Raw genomic sequence first — 9,452 nt, 5'->3', positions numbered from 1 at the left:
GCAGGAAACTATAGACCAGTTAGGCTAACATCTGTGGTTGGGAAAATGTTGGAGTCCATTATTAAAGAAGCAGTAGCAGGACATTTGGAAAAGCAAAATTTGGTCAGGCAGAGTCAGCATGGATTTATGAAGGGGAAGTCATGTTTGACAAATTTGTTGGAGTTCTTTGAGGATGTAATGAACAGCATGGATAAAGGGGAACCAGTGGATGTGGTGTATTTGGACTTCAAGAAGGCATTTGACAAGGTGCCAGATAAAAGGTTACTGCACAAGATAAAAGTTCACAGGGTTGGGGGTAATATATTAGTATGGATAGAGGATTGGCTAACTAACAGAAATCAGAGAGTCGGGATAAATGGTTCATTCTCTGGTTGGCAACCAGTAACTAGTGGGATGCCGCAGGGATCAGTGCTGGGACCCCAACTATTTACAATCTATATTAACGACTTGGAAGAAGGGACTGAGTGTAACGTTGCCAAGTTTGCTGACAATACAAAGATGGGAGGAAAAGCAATGTGTGAGGAGGACACAAAAAATCTGCAAAAGGACATAGACAAGCTAAATGAGTGGGCAAAAATTTGGCAAATGCAGTATAATGTTGGAAAGTGTGAGGTCATGCACTTTGGCAGAAAAAATCCAAGAGCTAGTTATTATTTAAATGGAGAAAGATTGCAAAGTGCTGCAGTACAGCGGGACCTGGGGGTACTTGTGCATGAAACGCAAAAGGATAGTGTAATGTCTGTAAGCTTGTAATGTTTGTAGCTCCACACTGTGGATGTGGACGTATTGTGTACTGCAAGTGCAGGGTTAATAATAACCAGAACCAGGCAGATTTCCGGAGGCTTCCAAGAGAGTTGCCTGCCATGTTAGGAGCTGTGTGTGCTGTGCTCTGTGAAGATATCACATTTGGCAATGAGATGGGATTTTACAGATGATTTAAAGCTTAAATTTTGTTCGTGAAGGATTCAGCCAGCCGACAGAGAGACTTTGGAAGTTTCTGTCTTTGGAAAAAGCTACAAAAACCGAGGTAAAATACAGCACACAGTGTGAACAGCTAGAGGTTAAAATGGCAGGTGTAATCGGACATTTGGGGGAACATAGACATGACCGGGAACATTTTAAAGCATATGTGGGTCGGCTAGAAATGTATTTCACTACAAATAACATAATCGAAGTTCCAGACAATGCAGTCCAGAACCGGGCTGTGTTGGAATGTAAGAAAGCGATCTTCTTATTGGAGGTGGGTCCGGCATTATACGAAACCCTTGTAAATCTGCTTGTGCCTGACGAGCCAAAGGACACATAGCTTCAAAAGATTTTAATGAAGCTGGAGCAGCACTATAACCCCAAACCGTTAGAAATTGCTGAAAGCTATCGTTTCAGGATTCGGAATCAAAAGGCTGATGAATGTATCAGTGATTACATCGTAGCGTTAAAAAAGCTATCGATGCACTGTAATTTTGGAAACTTTCAAAACCGAGCATTACGGGATTGTTTTGTTTGTGGAGTAAAAAATGATGCAATCAGAAGGAAGTTATTGACGATGGATGACTTGACTTTTGAGATTGCTTGTCAGACAGCGAGGTCAATGGGCATGGCCGAACAATATTCCCGAGAATTAAATAATAATTACGGTCGTCAGTCAACCGAGGTAAATCACCTGCAGGTTCAAGGTAAAAGACGTTGGGAGCCCAAAGTCTTAGAAACTGGAAATTCTAACAGAGCGTCGAAGTCGTGCTATAGGTGCCTGGGACAACACATTGCTCAAAGTTGTCCATACGTGAAGGCAGAGTTTTTCTTCTGCAGAAAGACTGGGCATCTTGCGAAGGCATGCCGACTGAAGGGTAAACCAGTTTTTAATGCTATGAGTCCAGCGTTCAAAGCTATGAGTAGAAATCCCAAGAGACTACATAGCATGGAAGAACAACAAAAGGATGAGGAGATGTTAGGGTTACACATCATCAGGAGCACGAGGTTAACGGACAGCGATTCGGAAAGCATCAAAATCCACATAGATGTTGCGGGATTCAAGATACCAATGGAAATTGACACAGGTGCATCCATGAGTGTAGTACCGGAGTCACTATATCGCGACAAATTGCGTGATTTTCAACTGGAGAAATCCAAGATAGAGCTGCGAGACTACTCGCGAGAGAAAATTCCTATGGTAAGCGTATCACCGTACCGGTGAAATATAAAGATCAATTTCAGAACTTGCATCTAATAGTAGTGAAAGGAGACAAGTCTGCCTTACGAGAAAGAAATTGGTTGAGCTCACTGAAGCTGGATTGGAGTAAGATTTTCTGTGTGGAAGCGAGATTTTCATCAACGGATGAGGTTATCAAGAAGTATCCGAAGGTGTTCTGCGAATCGGGCAGTCTAATACAAGGCTTCAAGGCGAGTGTCAGGGTACAGAAGGACACTAGATCATAGAAACATAGAAACATAGAAAATAGGTGCAGGAGCAGGCCATTCAGCCCTTCTAGCCTGCACCGCCATTCAATGAGTTCATGGCTGAACATGAAACTTCAGTACCCCCTTCCTGCTTTCTCGCCATAACCCTTGATCCCCCGAGTAGTAAGGACTTCATCTAACTCCCTTTTGAATATATTTAGTGAATTGGCCTCAACTACTTTCTGTGGTAGAGAATTCCACAGGTTCACCACTCTCTGGGTGAAGAAGTTTCTCCTCATCTCGGTCCTAAATGGCTTACCCCTTATCCTCAGACTGTGACCCCTGGTTCTGGACTTCCCCAACATTGGGAACATTCTTTCTGCATCTAACCTGTCTAAACCCGTCAGAATTTTAAACGTTTCTATGAGGTCCCCTCTCATTCTTCTGAACTCCAGTGAATACAAGCCCAATTGATCCAATCTTTCTTGATAGGTCAGTCCCGCCATCCCGGGAATCAGTCGGTTTACTACAAGCCACGTTCCGTATCATATGCACTCAAGGAGAAAGTTGAGCAAGAACTCAAAAGACTAGAGACCGAGAACATTATTTGTAAGATAGATCGATGTAATTGGGCTACACCCATTGTTGTACCTAAGTCCGATGGTAAGGTAAGATTGTGTGGTGATTATAAAGTAACCGTAAACCAGATTCTAGAGGGTAATGTCCCTAATACATTGCCGAATATAGAAGATTTGTTCACAACACTGACAGGTGGTCAGATCTTCTCAAAACTGGATCTTACTAATGCCTACTTACAGCTTGAACTAGATGAGGAGTCCAAGACATGTTTGACTATGAATACTCATCTCGGCCTATATATCAATTTAATAGGCTACCGTTTGGAGTGTCTTCCGCCCCTGCCATATTCCAAGGGGTGATGAACCAGATTTTGCAAGGTATTAAAGGGGTAGTATGTTATTTGGATGACATACTAATTTCAGCACCAAATCGGCAAATTCATAATAACATATTGAATGAAGTCCTCAAACGGCTAGAGAAGCACAGAGTACAAGTGTCTGCTCGTAAATGTGAGTTATTTAAAAACTCAGTGGAGTATTAGGGTACAGAGTAAACAAAGATGGTTTACATCCAACCATGGAAAAATTGGATGCAATTAGAAATGCACCCACTCCCAGGAATGTCACTGAACTTCATTCATTCTTGGGTCTTTTGAACTATTATGGGAAGTTCCTACCAAATTTGGCTACAGGACTATGAATGAACTTTTGAAAAAACAGGTCCATTGGAAGTAGTCAAAAGAATGCGATACAGCATTCAAGGAGTGTAAAAGCAAATTGGTAGAGAGCACCATGTTAGTTCACTATGACATATCTAAGGAGATCAAGCTAGCATGTGATGCCTCTCCATATGGAGTTGGGGCAGTAATCTCTCATGTATTAAATAGTGGGGAGGAGAAACCAATTGCTTTTGCTTCACGCACTGTCAGTGCTAGTGAGAGTAATCATGTGCAAATTGAAAGGGAAGCTTTGGCATTAATTTTTGGTGTCAAGAAGTTTCACAAATACTTGTATGGTCGTAAATTTACCATCATTACGGACCATAAGCCCCTAACAGCAATCCTCCATCCAAAGTCGCCAGTTCTAACATTAGCTGCAGCCCAAATGCAGAGATGGGCTTTGATTTTGTCAACATATACATATGATATTGAATACAGATGATCAGCTGATCACAGTAATGCTGATGCAATGTCTAGATTGCCTTCCCCATCACAAGTTACATCCGATAGGGAAGAAGTGTTTTATTTTTCATACATTGATGAACTACCAGTCACAGCTGAAGAGATTGGTAGAGCAACCAAACGTGACCCAGTGATGTCAAAGAGTATATTGCAAATGGATGGCCGAATCAGGTAACAGACAAAGATACACATCCATTCTCTATTCATAAGAATAAATTATCAGTCGATAAAGATTGTATCATGTGGGGTGCAAGAGTGGTTATACCAAATAAATTCAGGTCCAAATTATTAGGAGACCTCCATGACCAGCACCTGGGAATGTGCTTGACCAAGAGTTTTGCACGCAGTTATTTATGGTGGCCAGGTCTTGATAAAGATGTACGACATGTCAATGTACGACATGTCAATCGGTAAGCAAGCAGCCACCACCAGTACCATTACAGCCATGGAAATGGCCTCCCAGGGCATGGCAAAGGCTACATATTGATTTTGCTGAGTTAGAAGAACAACAATTGTTCATTGTGATTGATAGCCATTCGAAGTAGGTTGACATGTCTCCAATGTGGAAAATAACAACAAGTAAAACATTGGATATTTTACGAAAATTATTTTCTTCATTTGGCCTCCCAGAAGAAATTGTTTTGGATAATGGACCACAATTTCGTTCAGAAGAATTTGCACAATTCACGAGCAAAAATGGTGTGAAACATACCAAGGTTCCACCATACCACCCTGCTTCGAATGGTGCAGCAGAGCGCACTGTACAAATTGTAAAATGTGCCCTCATAAAACAAATGTTAGATCCAAATCCAAGGAAACGACAGATGTCATTGGATCACAAATTGGCTAATTTTTTTATTACATATCGAAATACACCTCAAACAACTACTGGTAGAACACCAACAGAGTTGTTTCCCAAACAACAACCACGAACCAGATTCTCGTTAAAACCAAATTTGGCACAGTCCGTAGAAGAGACACAATTAAGACAGAAAGAGAATCATGATAGAGGTAGAGTAAAAGAAAGAAGTGTGAAATTAAATCAGAAGGTGAGAGTGAAGAACCATCACCATAAATGGTTAAAGTGGTTACCAGGAAGAGTGGTGCAGATATGTGGTCCTCGCACATATTTGGTGAAGATGTTTGATAATGGACAGGTTAGGTTTGTTCATATTGATCATATTTTACCTACAGACATGGAAGGAGTTGAAGGTGGGAATGATTAAATTATTTCTGACTCATCAGATAGTTTTGATACACCAGTAGCAAATCCTAAATCCAATGTACTGGAAACAAATCCAGGAGAGAATCAGAATGGAAGTCTGAGTCCGAGTCAGGAAAACAAAGAGCCTGAAGTTAGAGTGAGTTCAAATGAAAATCAAGGAAATTCCGTGGAGGAAAACGTTCCTCAGGATGAGCTTCGAATAAGTGTGAAATCGACACCATGTTTAGAAGGTTCTGTTCGAGAGCGAAGGTATCCTCTTCGAAACAGAAAACAAGTGGTAAAGTTAAATTTGTAAATATGGAAAAAAAATAAGTTTATATCCTGTGTTATGTATAAACATGAAAGTTATGTATGTTTGTTATGATGGCTTCTTCATTAAGTAGGGAGAAGTGTAATGTCTGTAAGCTTGCAATGTTTGTAGCTCCACACTGTGGATGTGGACGTATTGTGTACTGCAAGTGCAGGGTTAATAATAAACAGAACCAGGCAGATTTCCGGAGGCTTCCGAGAGAGCTGCCTGCCATGTTAGGAGCTGTGTGTAATGTGCTCTGTGAATATTATTTAAATGGAGAAAAATTGCAGAGTGCCGCAGTACAGCGGGAAACGCAAAAGGATAGTGTGCAGATACAGCAGGTATAACAAGTGATCAGGAAGGCCTTTATTGCAAAGGGGATGGAGTATAATTGCAGGGAAGTCTTGCTACAGCTATATAAGGTGAAGCCAAACCTGGAATACTGCGTGTAGTTTTGGTTTCCATATTTACGAAAGGATATACTTGCTTTGGAGGCAGTATAGAGAAGGTTCACTAGATTGATTCCGGGAATGAGGGGGTTGACCTATGAGGAAAGGTTGAGTAGGTTGGGCCTCTACTCATTGGAATTCAGAAGAATGAGAGGTGATCTTATCGAAACATATAAGATTATGAGGGGGCTTGACAATGTGGATGCAGAGGGGATGTTTCCACTGATGGGGGAGACTAGAACTAGAGGGCATGATCTTAGATTAAGGGGCCACCCATTTAAAACAGAGATGAGGAGAAATTTCTTCTCTCAGTGGGTTGTAAATCTGTGGAATTCGCTGTCTCAGAGAGCTGTGGAAGCTGGGACATTGAATAAATTTAAGACAGAAATAGACTGTTTCTTAAGGGGATAAGGAGTTATGGGGAGCAGGCGGGAAAGTGGAGCTGAGTCCATGATCAGATCAGCATGATCTTATTGAATGGCGGAGCAGGCTCAAGGGGCCATATGGCCTACTCCTGTTCCTATTTCTTATGTTCTTATGTTCTTATGAGGGGAGATAGGAGAGAAACTGGAGAAAGATGTGAATTCAGGGGTAGGGCAGAGGGGAACCTTAAAGGAAATTTGTTGTCGGAGGTGAGGGTGAAGAAGACAGGTGAAAGGGGTTTGCAAAGATGGTTAGCAGTGGAGAATAGAATCCAGGATTTATCTTTGCATTCCAGAATGATTCTGGAATAGTGAGCAATTTTGACAGACGAGAGCAGGATCCGATAATGCTTTATGTGGGCCAGCCAGATTTGGCGGTGAATGGCTAAATCAATTGTTCGCCATATCCGTACAAGTCTGTGTCCCTTGGACTTAAGGCAGTGCAGATGAGGGCCATACCAGGGGGAACGGCCAGCGTAAGAGAGAGAATTGTTTTAATAGGGACTAGGGCATCAAAGGTAGTGGTGAGGGTGTGGTTGAACAGATCGGAAGCTGCAGAAATGTCGTGGTGAATGGAGGGCCAAAGGTTGGACAGTTGGGATTTCATAAATGCAGATATAAGAGAGTTGGGAGAAAGTTGTTCCAGGGGCAAACACAGAATGAGGTAGGTTTGGGGGGCGGCGGGGGGAGGGTGGGTGGAAGGGGGATGTGGGTGGAGAGCGATACAAGGAAATGGTTAGAGATGGCCTTATCTGTAATTGACACAGTGAGAGTAGCGAGGTCACGAGAGATGGCAAGGTCGAGGGGGTGGCCATGAATATGGATTGGGTATTTTACATGGTGGGAGAGAGTAAGGGAAGATAGCAGGCTAGTGAACTCGGAGGAGAGAGAGCATGATGAATTGAGATGGAGGTTGAAATCACCGAAGATGAGAAGTCATTCGGTGCAGAGGTTGAGGGAGGAAAGTAGTGAAGATATCTCGGTAATAAAACTTTTATGGTATTTGGGTGGGCGGTAGAGAATGGGAATTTTAAATGAGAGGTGTAATATACGGTGAGATCCTCAAAGGAGGAGATTGTGACGGAGGAGTAGGGGGACCGACCAAGGTGTGATTTGTTGATGAGAGCCACACTGCCACCATAGCGGTCTGAGCGGGGCAAGTGGTGGAAGGTATTGCCAGATGGGGAGGCTTCATTTCAGGGTAAGGTGTCATCGCCCCTCAACCAAGTTTCCGTCAGGGTCATGACGTTGATGCAATCACCCACGGTAACCATGTGGATGGCAAGGGTGTTGTTCGCAAGTGAACAGACGTTCTGGAGGGAGATGTAGAAAGGGTCGGTGATGAGGGAGAGGAGAGGAATTTTCAAAAAAGTACTTTCATTGACTAGGAATGATTGAACAAGGCCAGATTTGGGATTTGGCTCCAATCTGAAGCACAACAAAGCACTTCCTACTCCATATCCATCACCATCATTAACTAATTGATCACAAACATTGAACGCCTTTCTGTTAAGTAAAATGTCACAAGTAAAGATAGCTAAGTCTATAGCATAGGCCATAAAGCCACCCTCCCTCTACAGATACCCTGAAGATTCACTCTCCCTCCCACTATATGCACCCTGAACTGCATTGCCTCATGGGTTGCTCAAGATTCCAAGGATTAAAGTTCATTACTGCTCTCATTTTATAGTCAAGCTTTTTGCAGAAGACAGCTTAAAGCTTTCACCAATTACTTCTCATGTTTTCCTTGGATTGACATTCAAAGTTTTTATATTAGGAAGAGCCCCAAACTATTAAGTGCTTTCCAGCCAGAGTTTATGAATTCTCCAAGTTGATTCTGAAGGCTCTTCATCTTATCTTCCATTGGATACTTAACAACTTCCTTTTCAAAATTTCTATTTCTCAGTATTTTTTGCTTCTGGAAAGAATATTATAGCAACAAGCATATTGACACATATATGTAGGAGAAGGGAATAGAGGGCTATGTTGATAGATTTAGATGAGGAAGGATAGGGGGAGGCTCGTGTGGTGTATAAACCCCGGCATGGACTGGCTGGGCCGAATGGCCTGTTTCTGTGCTGTATATCCTGTGTAATCCTATATAAGCAATGCAGCCTTGTGAGATAGGTAAAGGTGTGTGTATTTTGTTACTTTTAGCTGATCATGTTGAACTATCACAAATTTATATTAAATGGAACTTTACGAGGAAATGTTAACTTTCGACCATTTCCATACTTTCCCATATTGTCTACAGATGTGGGTTCAAGGCAGAGTGGTGGTTCACATTCTAACTCTCCAAACCTACCCGAGATTTATCTCAAACTCAGTCGGTAAAACATCCAACGGACTCCCGCACTGTCATGCTGCTTGGAACTATTCTTATCTTTTCTGAGGCACAAGATGGCTCAAATATCAGAATGAATGAAGAAGTAAATATGTTTTGCAATCATCCTTCCTGTTGGAAGAGGATGGAAGGATATGAGCTGCTGGCTAGCAGAGGATAGATGAATATAAGAAGAAATTACAGTGGGAAAAAAACTGCAGACTGCCTGTGATCAATTTAATAATTTACAGCTAACATATAAGAGTCTTGGTTCGGTTTATTATCTTAATTTGAAAACAATATTTGCTTTCAGATTTACAATTGTTTTCCTTTGAAATCACATTATAATGATAGATGCATTTGCTTGATGATGTGTGTGGCACAATATTAGCAAGCTTCCTTCTGTATACAACTTCTCTGCTCCATTGATTAATATGACTTCATTCCAGTAGAATACATCCAATGCTACTTCGAGTCAGCATTCTATTCATTCTTCTTTCCTATTTTAAATAATAAATGAGCCCAACAAAGTATCAATGCATTATTCACAAACTGCAACAAAGAAATCATTGGAAGGAATTCTATGAG

Source organism: Pristiophorus japonicus, chromosome 17 (assembly GCF_044704955.1).
Source record: "Pristiophorus japonicus isolate sPriJap1 chromosome 17, sPriJap1.hap1, whole genome shotgun sequence".
In the NCBI taxonomy this organism is placed as follows: Eukaryota; Metazoa; Chordata; class Chondrichthyes; family Pristiophoridae; genus Pristiophorus; species Pristiophorus japonicus.
This window is presented reverse-complemented; position numbering follows the sequence as displayed.